The 16,832-nt window shown below is 44.0% G+C and overlaps 1 protein-coding gene across 1 annotated transcript in view; it reads left to right on the top strand.

Annotated features, from left to right (window-relative positions):
• STT3B (STT3 oligosaccharyltransferase complex catalytic subunit B) overlaps positions 1–16,832 on the top strand; it is a 76,404-nt gene that overhangs the window by 33,829 nt on the left and 25,743 nt on the right. The window lies entirely within an intron of this gene.

The raw sequence follows: 16,832 nt of genomic DNA, 5'->3' as shown, positions 1-16,832 counted from the left end.
GTATTGAGCTTCTGCTCTCTGAAAATAAGGACCCTTAGAGTGGCTCAAACTGGGCACCTAAAATGGAAAAGGAACTGAAATGGACGCATCACAAAATATAGGAAAAGCTGTCTCCAATATACAAACTTCACATAGAAGCCATTTTTTTCTTTTATTAAACTCGGGATAATTTTAGTTTACCAGCAAATTTCAAATCTAAAGAGCAGTTTAGAGTGGGGCTGAGGGTAGAAGCTCCCAGTGAATGGGGTGGGTGGAAGGAGAGCAAGGGGAGCTACTGTGACTGGGGGAAACAGCCCCCTCCAAACTCAGAAGGCATATCCTGGTAGTTCCTACTGCCATTCCTATGGCACTTCCTTGCTCACTAACTGCTGTGTTCCACATTACCCTCCCTTCCCCCACAAGTGGCTGGTGCATTGATGCCTCCCCCACACAGATGCTGTCCTTTCCCCTGGGGAGGCTGGAAGGCAGGACTGATCTGGGTCAGGGAGTCCTACCTGCTTCTCATCAGCCAGCCTGATCTCATGCGCCATCCTCAGTGGCTCCTCTAGCCCTTCTTCCAGGTCCTGCTCTTGTGTTTTTCTCCCCCACTCCCTCACCACTCATGTGCTGGACCAGAGCTGGGTCCTGCTCTCTGGGGATGGAAAACACTGGGGGTGCAGAAATATAGATCTATTCCTCCAGTATTTTCTTTGTGGGGGCTATAGCTCTGCCCTCTTTTCCCTCTTCTTCCCCATTCCACTGCCCCTAGTTTGGAGTCCGTCAAATCCAAAGGAATCCTTCAGAATGCACTGGATTCAGAAGAGACCCTTTTCCTCACTTTCAAGCATGTGTAAATAGTGTTTAGAGAGTATTTAATTGATCTGCTTGGCATTTTTATTATGTTTTTTTATGTAAATCACTGACAGAGTTAACAAATTTATATACGTTGGTCATGATGAAAGTGTTTTCATGGTTTGTCATTGAGCAATAAATATTAAAACTCTAGAAAAGCTTAAAATTTAACCAGAAGATTATAAAATTGTATGCTCCTTGGGGCAGGAATTCTTCAGGCATACTTTGTGCTACCAGAATAGAAATCAATAAATCAATACAATTTCAGTGAAGAATAAAAAAATACATCATTACATATCCTGTGCATCTTGAATTTTTTTACACTGTTGTATTCATAGATATAGCAGGATGGATTCATTTAAATCAAAGTAGATTTAAATTACCAAGCAGAAAACCTTGATTTAGATAATTAATTGATTCTCATTAGCTGCTATAATTTGGGTGGTACTTTTTCCTAGCCAGGGGGATACGCTGTTTATAGGAATGCATCCGATGAAATGAGCTGTAGCTCACGAAGGTTTATGCTCAAATAAATTTGTTAGTCTCTAAGGTGCCACAAGTCCTCCTTTTCTTTTTGTGGATACAGACTAACACGGCTGCTACTCTGAAACAGTTTATACATATTTATTTAAGAAGTTATGTAGCGTAACATCTATTTATTCAGATTCTTAATTTTTACATTTTTATTATGTTAGGAAAATGGAGAATGACACACTTTTTTTATTTACTAGATTCATTTTTTACTCCTGGTTTGTGTCAAGCGGCATTTGGATAAAACTTGGAAGTCCATTAAAAATGCACAAAAGCAGCATTTTAAAATTGTTTTTCATTAGTTATGTATCTGGCACATTTAATGCAGGTTTATTTAAGGGAAGAAAATTAAGTTTATCATGTTTTGCATTTAAAAATAGGTAATTCATTAAAGAAAGACAGTAATATTTGGTAGTGAATTGAACTCATTGTTTCTGGTCAGCATAGAATCATAGAATATCAGGGCTGGAAGGGACCTCAGGAGGTCATCTAGTCCAAACTCCTGCTCAAAGCAGGACCAATCCCCAACTAAATCATCCCAGCCAGGGCTTTGTCAAGCCTGACCTTAAAAACCTCAAAGGAAGGAGATTCCACCACCTCCATAAGTAACGCATTCCAGTGCTTCACCACTCTCCTGGTGAAAAAGTTTTTCCTAATATCCAACCTAAACCTCCCCCACTGCAACTTGAGACCATTACTCCTTGTTCTGTCATCTGGTACCACTGAGAACAGTCTAGATCCATCCTCTTTGGAACCCCCTTTCAAGTAGTTGAAAGCAGCTATCAAATCCCCCCTCAGTCTTCTTTTCCGCAGACTAAACAATCCCAGTTCCCTCAACCTCTCCTCATAAGTCATGTGTTCCAGTCCCCTAATCATTTTTGTTGCCCTCTGCTGGACATTTTCCAATTTTTCCGCATCCTTCTTGTAGTGAGGGGCCCGAAACTGGACACAATATTCCAGATAAGGCCTCACCAATGTCGAATAGAGGGGAATGATCATGTCCCTCGATCTGCTGGCAATGCCCCTACATATACATCCCAAAATGCCATTGACCTTCTTGGCAACAAGGGCACACTGTTGACTCATATCCAGCTTCTCGTCCACTGTAACCCCTAGGTCCTTTTCTGCAGAACTGGTGCCTAGCCATTTGGTCCCTAGTCTGTAGCGGTGCATGGGATTCTTCCATCCTAAGTGCAGGAGTCTGCACTTGTCCTTGTTGAACCTCATCAGATTTCTTTTGGCCCAATCCTCTAATTTGTCTAGGTCCCTCTGTATCCTATCCCTACCCTCCAACGTATCTACCTCTCCTCCCAGTTTAGTTTTATCTGCAAACTTGCTGAGGGTGCAATCCACGCCATCCTCCAGATCATTAATGAAGATATTGAACAAAACCAGTCCCAGGACCGACCCTTGGGGCGCTCCGCTTGATACCAGCTGCCAGCTAGACATGGAGCCATTGATCACTACCCTATGATCTAGCCAGCTTTCTCTCCACCTTATAGTCCATTCATCTAGCCCATACTTCTTTAACTTGCTGGCAAGAATACTGTGGGAGACCGTGTCAAAAGCTTTGCTGAAGTCAAGGAATAACATGTCCACTGCTTTCCCCTCATCCACAGAGCCAGTTATCTCATCATAGAAGGCAATTAGATTAGTCAGGCATGACTTGCCCTTGATGAATCCATTCTGACTATTCACATGTCCTTCACAATTTTTGAACTGTTAAATCTCCTCTCTAACCACATTTTTACTCAGATTTGAAGAGGAAAACCAGCTTTCCTGCTTTTTTTCCAGCTCCCAATCTGTTTCTCAACTTTGAATGAAGAACTAATCACTGAACACTAGTTGAATAAACGGAAATTAAAATATTCTCTCTGCACCTGCAGAAGAGGCTACTGCTATCAAAAGCTGGTTTAGCACTTCAACAGATTGGTTCCAGGTGCTTAGCCAGTGACTTTTACAAATTCAGTGGTTTCTCTTTTTAAAACTTGAACAGCATATATGTTCTGCTTGAATATTTTTAATTTAAATTAAGTGATTTATTAGATTAAGCTTTAACATAGGTTATTATAATTTCAAATTTAATGTTACATAGGTTTATTTTTTAAAAAAATGCATTTAATTGAAATTCTAAAAACAAAATCAGGTTTAAAAAAATCAATTTTTATCCACCTTGGGACATAGCGAACCTCGCTTTGACTAACTGCTGTAAAGCTATCTGTTATTGCAGGCTTCACCATGATCTAGAGTATAATTAATTTGTAAACTGAAGATAATTATAGAAGAGAGTATATGTATTTTTGTAAAATTATATTAAATTTAGTAAAGCTTATTGCACATTTTTACTCAGTCCTGTTTCACATCTGGTGACTTTGGCTTTGCAGCAGTAAGCAAGACCTCTCTTGCCATTAACAGAATGAGAGAACATCTGTTCTAAAATAGAGCTGATCTTTCTGGGTAGTTGGTTTTATGCAGCATAGTTTTAAATGTTATCAAGTCACTGGTGTGTGGTGTAGTCTTCATTTCACTTTTTAAATTCCTGGTAAGTGAGGTAATAAGAGAAAGTATTAATTTTCTGCCCAGGCTTTATGTAATATCTAATTTTTCCTGTCAACTTGATTTTAATGGGACTTTAATCAGGATAAACAGTGCATTAGTATAGTATGCATCCTTTGATCCATGTATATGCTGGTTTTGTGGTCAATTGCTATACATAGTTGGAAATGTTTGCGTTATAAAATTAGAAGTTTTCATTTGGTCATACCTTTGCTTTTCAACTCAGGCAATGCTGCTGTGATCCAAAAATGCATGTGTTTATGAGTAAAATAATTTAATAAACAGTTTCTTGAGGAAAGTATAAAGTATAATACAGTGTGGACGCCATTAAAAATATGAGTACATAGCAGCTCATGCTGGAAATGAGATTTGTAATTTGTACTTCTGATGAGTACATTTATTTTTTTCTAGAATTCTTCTTTCCCATCTCTTTTGTAAAGGAAATTGTATGAAAAAAATTACAAATATAAATGTTTTAACAGGAGTGTGACATGCTCTATGCAGTGAGAGGTCACTAAAGATACTGAGGCAGGAGGATGGAAAAAGACCCAGTTGGGTAGTGCCTGTATCTGCATTAACCAGACTTCACTGAGTGAAACAAAGGCCTGGTCTACACTTAATGCTTGGGTTGACATAGCTACAGCACTCAGGGGCTGGTTGTAGTTATGCCAGTCTAAACTCCCTGTATAAATGTGGCTAGATGGACAGAAGAACGCCTCCATCGACCTAGCTGCTGTATCTTGGTGCAGTGGAAGTTACTGCAGCAATAGGAAAATGCCTTGCATTGAGCATCTATGGTAAAGTTTTGCATCAGCATAGCTATGGTACCATAATGTAGATTTGGCCAAAGTTAAGAATCTAACTACTAATTTCAGTTCATTGCAATTTGTTCCAAAGGCCTACCCGAAAAAGTATCTTACTTTCCTTGTTGATACATGTATTTCTTAATGTAGACCCTTTGAGGTCTTCCCAAAGACATCATGAAAGCCTCAAACTCTTGTTCTGGAAGAAGGCATTTGAAAAAGGATAGAGGTTCTACATAATTACAGTATTTTAAAACAATGATAGAGATTCATTTAAGTGCTGAAACCTTAGTTATCAACAATAACCAATGTTACAGTTCCTTGTGTACTTAGTCCTTGTGTACTTAACTTTATCCAGTTTTTAAGAAGATAAGAGTAGTGTAATTGCCACATCACTTGATAGAAAAACAATATGATTCTCCCTCCTCCTTCCACTTTTTGGCCATATATAACAAGGAAAATCTATACTTAGCATAAGTTACATATCACTACCTCTACCTATCATCTTGTTTACCTTTGAGTATTCTAGAGAAAAAGAACATGTGGAAGAGAAGTCAAACGCCAAAAATTGCGGTATTTAAAACTGTAATTGTTTTTAAGCAGTTGAAAATGCTGGTGCAATACCTGAGCAGTGGCTGAGAAGTCGTAATCTACCTTTATACCTTTCTGATACTGAGTGGTGTCTGTACCAGGTTGCTTACTGATGCAAATTAAACCAAACTCAGGGCTACTGGTTGATAGGTGCAACAATGACACCTCATTTGGCATCCAGGGGTGTCCATTGGCTATGGGGGAGGGAAAAGGACAAAACCTCTGAAAGTTTGGGCTGCAGACCTTTAAAACTGCTTTATTTGCCTAGAGACACAAAGTAACCCTAATGTACAGGAAGATTGGGAGGTATAGAGTTTATACGTATATTTGGGGTATAAGCATGATGGAAAGTTGACTATATTCTTGCACTTTTAATATACAAATTATATCTTGAAGATCCCAGTGTGTTAAAGGCTTCATACAGACAGATGCTTCATGTGTATCTGATATCAAATCATGACTTCAGTATATGGGAAGGTTTTGGTATAGTTAATAGCACATTTTTAACATATCAAAAATATTCAGGCATATCTGTGAAAGTTGCTGGAAAGGGAAGTGGATTTTTCTGACATACCATTATAGATAAGAAAACCAGTTTTCTAAAGCCCATACAAATTTGGATATATAAAGAATGGCCTTAGATTGCAAATGAGACTGTCTGTAATGCCTAATAATTAATTGGAATGCAAAAGTCACTTTTTAACTCTCACAACATTATCATGGTGCATGTAAAATTCATTTCATAGGTTGAGACAGATAGCAAGGGCTGAAGCAATATCTGCAACTTTTTTGCATTGCAGTAGTAGTTTTTAAAAAAATAAAAATAAAAAAAAAATCCAAAAGACCTATAGAATAAAACAGTCTGAATTACTGTATTTTAAATCCTGGATTTGTAAGTAAATGAACATTCTAACCAGTAAAGTATTTGTCAGTTTTTTGGCAGCACCACCATAAAATATTGAAAACCCATGTGATGGATTTTTACACCGATGTCTATACACTGATAAAAAAGATTCTTCTTCGAGCACCGACACCGGAAAGTTTTTTCCCTCATTGGTATCCATCGGGTCGGGTCGGCTCTGGTGTCCCCTGGCTTTGCACCCGCATAGCGCTGGTATATATGACCCTGCTGCCCCCTCAGTTCCTTCTTATCACTCATGACTGTCACTGGAACTGCTGCTTGTCTTTGCGTTTTTCCGCAAGTGTCTCTCTCAGTAGACTTTGTTGAGTATCTGTAAATAGTTCTTTTTCTAGAGTTTGTTTTAGTTAGTTGGTTGTGGACACCGCTTAGCAGGGTTAGCCCTTCCCCAACACTGGGGTATGCCTTGGTCCCTGGGGTTCAAGCTGTGTGCATTGTGCCATAAACCAGTGCTGATTAGTGACCTTTACCCCAGCTTCCTCAAGTATCTGGGGGAAGCCAATGTGCAGGAGTGTTGCAGGATTTGCAAGGACTTCAGGCCCATAACTGAGAAGGACAGCGACACCAGACTCAAGTTTCTCCTTATGGAGGCAGCACTTCATCCCCCTTTGGAGCCAAGTCACATTGACTTGGCACTAAGTACTTTGGCTTCAATAAGAAGTGCTGTGGTATCTCTAAGGGAGATGCAGTGCCATTCCGCTTCTCTGGCATCGAGGAAGGCCTCTGCATCCCAGGACTCCCAGCACCAACACTCGTCTCTGGTACCAGGGAAGACTACTTAGGTACGGGACTCTCGGCACTGTTTTCCATTGCCGGTGCCAAGAAAGAAGCAGAGAAAAACTGACATGGGGTGTTCCCCAACTCTGAGAGACGCTGACAGAGTGCGACTCATGCTGGGCCACTTAGAGATACCAGTGATGTGTACAGTACTGTTGACTCTGGCCCTGGGAAGGGCACCATTGAGTCTGGCATCTTTGGACTCTGCCACCGGAGTTTGACAGCCCTGCCACAGTCAACTATGCTGGGGGCGTTTGAGGTAGTGAGGGAGTTACTATCACTCTCGGTACTGCCATCCCTCACCTTTCGAGAGCTGACAGCAGCATTATCAAAGGTGTGGACCACTGAGGCACTGAGACCCCAGGTGTTGTCAAAAGGCAAGCCAGCCATGATGGCGCAACATTGGTCACCGAAAAGCAACTCCTCAGAGTCGGACTCTGAGGCGAAGTCATATGCTTCTCTCAGGAGCAGACACTGCTCTGATCGGTGATACCCAACAGCTGAGATGAGCCAAGGCATTCCACTGACAGCCTGGCTATCGGTGCAATGGCAGATGCCACTACAGTGGCCATTCTGGAATCCCTGGGCTTTTCAGCAGTGCAGGGTTCCCCGCCCAGGAGGTTCTACTCCGTTGTATCGGGGTAGAGAACTTCCCCGCCACCTCCCTTGGAGCAGGGACCAGGCCTCAGTGCCTAGTCCAGTACCGAACTGCAAAACCCGGCCACATGGGGAGAGCCCTGCGCGGATGCAGATATAAATCGGTATCCATGGAACCACAGGGCTCTCCCGGGAACTGCAGCAGTGAAAGTGGGCAAAAACGTGTGGCCACCAAAACGTGGGGCCACCACTCCCAGGAGCCATTGCCCCACACTGGCAGCTCCTCCACCTTCCCCAGTCCCACCCACTGGGGTGTGCCCCAGGCTCATTGGCAGCTGTCCCTGGTCACGCTCTTGTGTTCAAGCGGCTCGTACGCCCCCAGACAGGAAACGCAGACAGCTGTGTGGAAGGCACGGGAGCAGCACTGGGGGCGGGCCTGCAGGCTACAGCTGCGACAGAGGAGCTGCAGGCGCGGGGCGCTGGCTCCTGGGAGCAGCGGCCCCATGTGCTGCTCCTTTCGCCACAACGGTTCCCGGGAGAGCCCTGTGATTCCACAGATATAAATTTGTATCCATGCAGGCCTTTACACCTGGGACCCATCTGTTGCAGAGGGCGAGGAACAAGGCACCCTGACGATACAGGCTTCCTCTTCCTCCTCTCCTGACGAGGTGGTGGTGGGAAAAAGTATAGTGCCTTCCCAGGATGACTATAGGGCACACCAGGAGCTCCTCAGGAGGGAAGCCCAGCACCTGAGTATCCAGGTGGAGGAGATCTCCAAATCCTTCCACACCCTGGTCGACATTTTAGTGGCTTCAGGGACATTGTGGGTGGCTCTATTTTTGAACAATGCCATTGTGGACCCCATAAAAGCCTGATGGCAGACCCCTGTGTCCCTGTAACCTACTGCGAAGAGGATGAAGAAAAGTACTTTGTCCCTCCCAATGAGTACAAATTCCTGCACACACACAGCCCCATCAGGCTCTGGTTGTTTCAGTGGCAAATAAGCAGGAGCAGCAAGGGTTGACTCCCAAGGCCAAAGACACCAAAAAACTAGATCTTTTTGGCAGAACGGTGTACTCAACTGATTGCCTCCAGCTCAGGATTGCAAATCAGCAAGAGCTCCTGAGCCAGTATGACTTCAACTCCTGGAGCGCAATGGCAAAATTCAAGGAGCTTTTGTCACAGGAGTCTGGGGTGAGTTCTCGGCCCTAGTTGGAGAGCAGAAATCAGTGGCAAGAGTGTCCCTCCAGGCAGCTTTGGGTGTGACAGACTGTGCCCGATGCATGACTATGGCTGTGAGTATGAAAAGAAGCTCGTGGCTTCAGTCCTTGGAGTTGCCCCATGGGGTGCAGCAGACAGTGTAGGACCTTCCGTTTAAAGGCGAGTGCTCTTTTCAGAGTAAACAGACTCAAAGTTGCATAGTCTGAAAGACTCGAAAAGCACCCTGAAATTCCTGGGATTGTATATATCAGCTCCCACCAGTAAGCACTATAAACCCCAAATGATGGCCCGCTTCTACCCACCACAGCAGAGACAAGACAACTGTAGGAGAAGCAGTAGAGGCTATAAGAGGAGGCCTCCATCCCAGTCCTCGTCTGCCCTGGTTTGTCTCTCCCTCCCCTCCTACCCACCCAAGACAATCAGCGGGGTCTAAGCAGTCCTTTTGATGGGCCACTCAGGGATGACGTACAAGGACAATGTGTGTATCTGATTTCCCCTATTTTTGTGGACTGGTTATCCAATTCTATCAGGCGTGGGCTTATGTTACCTCAGATCACTGGGTGTTACACATGATAGAAGTGGGATGCACCTTCAGTTCAGTTGTTCCCCTCCTTCCCACCCTCCCCGTCCCTCTTCAGAGACCCTTCTCATGAGCAACTTCTAGCCCAGGAGGTGCAGTCACTCCGAAGGGCAGGATCAGTGGAAGAGGTTCCACAAGACTGAAAGGGTAAGGGGTTCTGCTCCTTTTACGTCCTAATCCCAAAGGCTCATGGCGATCTCAGACCAATCTTGGACCTGCAAAACCTCAACGGATTGATGAGGAAACTGAAGTTCCACATGGTTTCCTTGGCCTCCTTAATCTCAGCTCTGGATCTAGGGGACTGGTACGCCACCCTTGACTGAAGGATATATATTTTCATATTGTGATCTTACGGGGAAACAGAAGGTTCCTACGATTTGTTGTGAATAACATGCACTACCAATTTACTGTGCTCCTATTTGGCCTGCCAGCAGCCCCTCGAGTATTCATGAAGTGCATGGGAACCGTCACAATCTTCCTTAGGAGATAAGGGGTTCAGGTCTACCCTTACCTCAGCAACTGACTGATCAGAGTTTTGATTCAAGGCCCAGGTGGAGGCAAACGTGGAGTTAATACAGTCAACTTTCCAGGATCTATGAACAGGGCTGTTCATAAACATGTAGAAATCTACCCTTTTCCTGGTTCAAAAGATAGAATTCCTTGGGGCAGTCCTCAGCTTGACCCAGGCCAGAGACTTTCTGATGGAAAACTGCTTCAGAGCTCTAGAGGTGCTCATAGAGAACCTGAGGAATCACGTCATCACAACAGCAAGAAACTGCCTGAAGTTCCTCCTAGGGCATATGGCATCATGCACCTATGTGGCGCAACATGCGAGACTATGGCTCAGATCTCTCCAGTCTTGGCTGGTGTTGGTATATGTACCGGGCTGACACCATCTGAACTGGGTGGTCTCGGTTCCCCCGTCGGTGATTGCCACCTTCTTTGGCTGTACCATGGACAGTATGCGTAAGAGTCCCATCTCAAGGCCCCAGCCGTCAATGTCTCTAGTTACAGACACATCAGCAATGGGATGGGGGCTCACTTTGGGCCCCTCAGGACTCAGGGCCTCTGGTCCCCGGAGGAGCTCTTGTTACACATCATTGTGAGGGAACTGAGGGCAGTGTGCCTAGCCTGCCAGGCATTCCAACCCCACTTGGAGGAAAACTGCATGTTGGTCCTTACAGACAACATGACAGCAATGTTCTACATAAACAGGCAGGACAGAGCACGCTCCTCTCCCCTGTGCCAGGAAGCTCCTCTCCTGTGGGAATTCTGCATAACCCACTTGATCCACTTCAAAGCCTTCTACCTTCTGGGGTCACAGAATGAGTTAGTGGATCATCTCAGCAGATCCTTTTCCAACCATCATGAGTGGTCTCTTTGCCCACACATTCTTAGCACTGTTTTCCAGAGGTGGGGAACTCTCCAGGTAGACCGGTTCATGACAAAGCATAACAGGAAGTGTCTTCACTTCTGCTCCTTCCTAGGCCACAGCCCGGGCTCACTTGCAGATGCCTTTCTCTTCTCTTGGATGGACCAACTCTTCTACACATTCCCTCCCATCCCTCTCATACACAGGGCCCTGCTGAAGGTCAGAAGAGACAGGACGCATCTTATCCTGATGGCCCTGGCCTGGCTGCATCAGCACTGGTTCACCATCCTCCTAGATCTCTCGGTGAACACCACCTGCGTCTGTTTCTGGATCTGATCTCTCAGGACAATGGTTGTCTACTTCATTTGAACCTCGAGTCTCTTCATCTCGCAGCATGGAAACTCCATGGCTGAACCTTGCAGAACTGACATGCTCTGGACCTGTTCCCGAGGTGCTTTTAGGGAGTAGGGAAACCAGCTACTAGAGCCACTTACTTGGGAAAGTGGAAGAGATTCTTGATCTGGTCAGTGCAAAAGGGGGTTTCTGCTATTCAGTCAGCACACACTGCCTTTCATTCTAGATTACCTACTCCACTTTAAACAGCAAGACCTAACAGTATCATCTATTTAGGTTTCATCTAGCTGCAATCTTGGCCTTTCACCTATAGATGAATGGCTGGTCAGTCTTCTCAAACTCAGTCTGTGTCATTTTCTTAAGGGTTTGGAGCAGTTATACACCCCAGGTATGCCAGCCACTCCCTCCCTGGGACCTCAACTTGGTGTTGGCAAGGCTAACAGGACCCCCATTTGAACTGCAGGCAACATGTTCTCTACCTGTCCTGGAAAGTGGCCTTCCTGGTCACAATTACTTCTGCCAGAAGGGTCTCAGAGAGCCGAGCTCTTACTTCAGAACCATTGTTACACGGTTGTCTTTGAGGACAAGGTTCAGCTGCGGCCACACCCAGCCTTCCTGCCAAAGGTGGTATCACAATTCCATAGTAACTAGGATATCTTCCTACACGTCTTCTATCCAAAGCCACACGCTAACATGGAGGAACAGAGACTCCACTCACTGAATGCACTAGCTTTCTACATAGAATAGGATTATACGCTTTCAGAGATCCACTCAGCTTTTTGTAGCCATTGCAGACCGAATGAAAGGCTGTCCAGTCTCAGCCCAGAGAATTTCATTGTGGATCACTGCCTGCCTCCGCACATGCTATGACCTAGCAAAGGTCACGGCTCCTCTGCTGACACCTCACTCTTAAGAGCTCAAGCATCGGTGGCAGCGTTCATGGCACAAGTTCCTATTCGGGACATCTCTAGATGTCGGCAGTCCACATTTTCAGTTTCCACTATGCCATAACCCAGCAAGCTAGACACTGTGGGTTTCGGCTGAATGGTGTTACAGTCAGCATTCCAATGAATTTCGAACCCTCCACTTGCACAACTGCTTGGGAGCCACCTACATTGGAATGGACGTAGGCAAGCACTTGAAGAAGAAAAACTGGTTACTAACCTTCCATAACTACTGTTCTTCGAGATGTGTTGCTCATGTCGATTCCAACCAGCCCCCCACCTACCCCTCTGTCAGAGTTAGCAGGCAAGAAGGAGCTGAGGGGGTGGCAGGGCCCCATATACCAGCACTATGAGGGCGTGACTCCAGGGGGCACCAGAGCTGACCCAACAGATACCACTGAGGGAAAACTTTCCGGTGGCGTTGCTCTGGGCAAGCACACACCTACATTGGAACAGACATGAGCAACACATCTTGAAGAAGAAGAAGAACGGTTACAGAAGGTTAATAACCATTTTTTTTAAATGAGGCATAATATAATTTGCCTTGCAGTATAATTCATAATAATTTACCAGGCAAATTTTTTCCCAGAACATGAACTCTTTGTTAGGATTGGGGATGTTTTATGATTTGTAGGCAAATGTATCAGTGACTCATCAACTTTAAGGCCAGAAGGGATCATTGTGATCATCTAGTCTGATCGTTTGCACATTGCAGGCCACAGAACCTCACCCACCCCCTCCTGTAATAAGACCCATAACCTCTGGCTCAAATCATGGTTTAAAGACTTCAATAGTGTAAACTGTGTATCTACTGATCCACTTGCAATCTGGGTGTTAAACTCACGCTGACTGCTCCTGAACACATGAGGTCAAGCTACTGATACCTTTTTAATCTTGACATAAGGGTCAGTGACTTCTGTTTGAATCTGAATGATGTATTGGGTGAGATCAAGCAAATTGCTTGTAATTGCAATGCAGTACCAATGTCTGAATAAGAAAGCAACCTTTTCAGACCAGAAGCAGAAAGTCTTGATTGTGATCTCAAATATTTTGATAAATTGTTGCATAAAGGATTCCGATTTACTACATTATTTAATACTTTGCATTGTATGTTTATGTGTTTGCCAGGGAACATGTCCTATGTCCTATTTACAGATGCAGACATAGGACATGTTCATGCAAGTTCTAGGGTCTGTAATTTGCTGCCCCCATTATTAACTTGTGATTTTCACTCTGCAATTCTACGTTTTCAAGTTCTGAACACTTTTTTTGCAGTTTTATTTAGTAAACCAGCACACTTATTCAAGACTTAAATCGAGGGGAGATTGATTTAAAATTACCTATTTCTTGTCCTCCAGACTAGCATTTTATAATTTGAAGAGCAGCATATTTTAAAAAACAAACAACCTGGGGATTATTAAACATATCAGTGTTTTGACTTCAGTCTGGGGTTTTTAATTTTTTTTTTGCCCTAGGATTGAGTTGTTAATATTTGTGGGTCTAGAATACTCTAATCAAAATGAATACTTATAGTGTAAAACTGCATAGATTTGGTTGCAGAAGTCAGCGTTGGTTTAGTCACCAACATACTTTCAGGAGGTTATTCTCTCATGATTTAGTGCATTGCGCGGCAACTAAAATTGTGTCAAAGCTTGGTTTGTGAAGTTGCTTATTCTCTGTATAATAGACTTTTTGTGGTGACCCAATTAGTTTTTAAAATCATTAGATGAGAGTACATGATTCGTTGTTCTTGCAAAGAATATACAAACCCAATAGGGCATTATGGAGTGAATTCAGTGAGCTCTGTTATGCAGCATGTTAGACTAGATGATCAAAGGATGGTCCCATTTGCCCTTAAAATCTATTAACTTCGGAGCTTTGACAATTTTTTCTTGTATACAAAGTTTGGTATAGATTACTAATAAAGTAACATCATTGAATTAGAACCCTAGCTGTTTTTTTCTCTCCCAGGCAGAAGGGAACTGGTAGCCATGTGGAAAAGCCTGTATTTAATTCAGAGTGGGGAGAGTTTCATGCAAGTAACTGTCACTTCCAGATTAAACAGGAATATGTGTTGCCTTCATTGTGGAATCTCAAAGGTGGAATACAGTTGGGATTAAAAATTGGGTATGGGATCCTCAAAGCATGAAGGGATTTGGAGGAATTTTAATAATAGTTTGAATTGAAGTATCAAAATAGAGCATGCACAGTGCACCAGGTTTTCTTTTTCTGTTTCAAGAATTCTTAGGCACTTCTGGGAAAGGGAGAATCTGACTGTGATGGTCACACTTTCTGCCTTTCCCAAACTTTTGCGGGGAGGTAGTGGGGAGGTGAATAAAGTAGGGGAAGAATAAATTATTATGTAGAAAACATAACAATAATATAGGAGGCTTAAAAGTGATGCTTTATATTGAGATAGTTTATTAGACAAATATGACATGCACTGATGCATGTCAGTTACTTTTATTCCACAGGATGGCAGTGTTGCAACATTTTCATGGTGTTACGAATGATTTATAACAGTTCCTTGAAAATTGAGTATTATACAGCAAAGATATATTCCCTTGACATAGATGATAAAATAGTAGCCAGACCAAGGGCTCAAAAACAAATGCTGAAAGGAAGCCACTAGAAACAGAAAGGTGGCAAGTCATCTTGATTGATGCGTCTGGTTATTTTAGCTACTTGTCTGTCCAGTGCATTGTACAGTGGGGCCCTAATTCCTTATCAGGGTTCCTAGGAGCTACAGAAATACCAATAATAAATATAGGACCTGATCCTGCTATGAGCTTTGCATAGATGGAACCTCTTATAACTCAGTGGAGCTTTGTGTGGGTTTATGGATCCGTCCTTGGGGAGCTCATCGCAGGATTGGGACTGTAGCAAAGAATGTGGCCCAGAGTATTTGTAAAAGTGATAGCAAGTGTGCTGCCCCCCAGTTTCCAGGAGAAGAAATGACAAGAAGGCTAAAGTCTATCCTGAAAGTTGCATGAAAGCTTCAGCTTACTGTAAGCCACCTTTGAACAGATAGTGTTTGTAATCAAGAATTACTTCAGGAACGTCTAGAGAATTGAAGTCTGGGTTGAAGCGGCTAACTGTTTTGGAAATCTCTTTGATGCCAAGTAAAGTTAGAGTGACCAATAGTGGAGCGCAATGATTATGGAACGTTCTGTGATGAACGGCTGGGTGGCTAGTTTACCATTTTCCCTTAAGGTGTCAGCTTCCAGGGTTCAGAACTGGGATAGCTAGTTAGTCAGCTTTCAACTAGGAAATAAGAGAGATGAGGCTGAGCTTTCTCTGACAGGTGTCATGTACTTCAAGTTTGAATGATAAAAGGTAGAGATATTCTAAAAAGGTATAAAATATATTTAAAGTAGGGCTGTCAAGCGATTAAAAAAATTAATCACGATTAATCACGCAATTTAAAAAATTAATCGCGATTAAACAATAATAGAATACCATTTAAATAAATATTTTGGATGTTTTCTACATTTTCAAATATATTGATTTAAATTACAACACAGAATACAAAGTGTACAGTGTTCACTTTATATTTACTTTTGATTACAAATATTTGCACTGTGAAAAACAAAAGAAATAGTATTTTTCAATTCACCCTTCTAAAGAATCTCTTTATCATGATAGTTGAGCTTACAAATGTAGAATTATATACAAAAAATGCATTCAAAAATAACACAATGTACTGTAAAAGGTGTGCTATCTGACACTTTATCAATCAGAAAGCTCTATTAACCTGCATTTCTGATATCTCTCAATACAAATCTTCAGTCTAGTAACTGGGCCTAGTATACTATCCACCAGGTTATGCAGGTGCCCATTCTTCACTCTACTTTTCTGCAAAAGAAGCAGAAGACAAGTAAACAAGCTGATATCAGGGATTTATTCAAAAAAGCAGCTTCCAGGGTTTGTCATAGGGCAGGGTGGGCAAACTATGGCCTGCATGCCGGATCCGGCCCGTCACCCATTTTAATCCAGCCCTTGAGCTCCTTCTGAGGAGCAGGGTTTAGGGCTTGCCTCGCTCTGGCGCTCCAGCCGGGGGCCACTCCACACAGCTTCCAGAAGCAGCAGCATGGCCCCTCCGGCGCTCCAGCTGGGGAGCAGGGTTGGGGGCCGCACCATGCGGCTCCCAGAAGCAGAGGCATGGCTTCTACGCGTAGGGGCAGCTTGGGGCCTCCGCTCTGCACGCTGCCCCCGCCCCAAGCACTGCCCCTGCAGCTCCCATTGGCTGTGAACAGGGCAGTATGCAGAGCCGCTTGAGGTAAGTGCCACCGGGAGCCTGCACCCCTGAGCCTCTTCCCCTGCCCCAGCCCTGATTCCCCTCCCGCCCTCCAAACCCCTCGATACCAGCCGAGAGCACCCGCCTGCACCCCTTCCCACACTCCAAGCCCCTGTCCCAGCCCTGATCCCCCTCCTGCCCTCCAAACCCAGAGCACCCTCCTACACCTCATCCCCAGCCCCACCCCAGAGCCCACACCCCCAGCTGGAGCCCTCACCGCCCACACCCCACTCCCCAGCCTGGAACCCCTTCCTGTACCCTGAACTCCTCATTTCTGCCCCACCCTGGAGCCCGCATCCCCAACCAGAGCCCTCCCTCCTGCACCCCAACCCCAATTTTGTGAGCATTCATGGACTACCCAGATGTGGCCCTCAGGTCAAAAAGTTTGCCCACACCTGTCATAGGGTCATTACAGATTCAGCCCAATCTCCTATACCTTCTATATCTACAATGATAATT

This window comes from Eretmochelys imbricata, chromosome 2 (assembly GCF_965152235.1).
Source record: "Eretmochelys imbricata isolate rEreImb1 chromosome 2, rEreImb1.hap1, whole genome shotgun sequence".
NCBI classification, from domain to species: Eukaryota; Metazoa; Chordata; order Testudines; family Cheloniidae; genus Eretmochelys; species Eretmochelys imbricata.
Note: the sequence above shows the minus strand (reverse complement) of the source record. Positions and strands in the feature narration are given on the sequence as shown.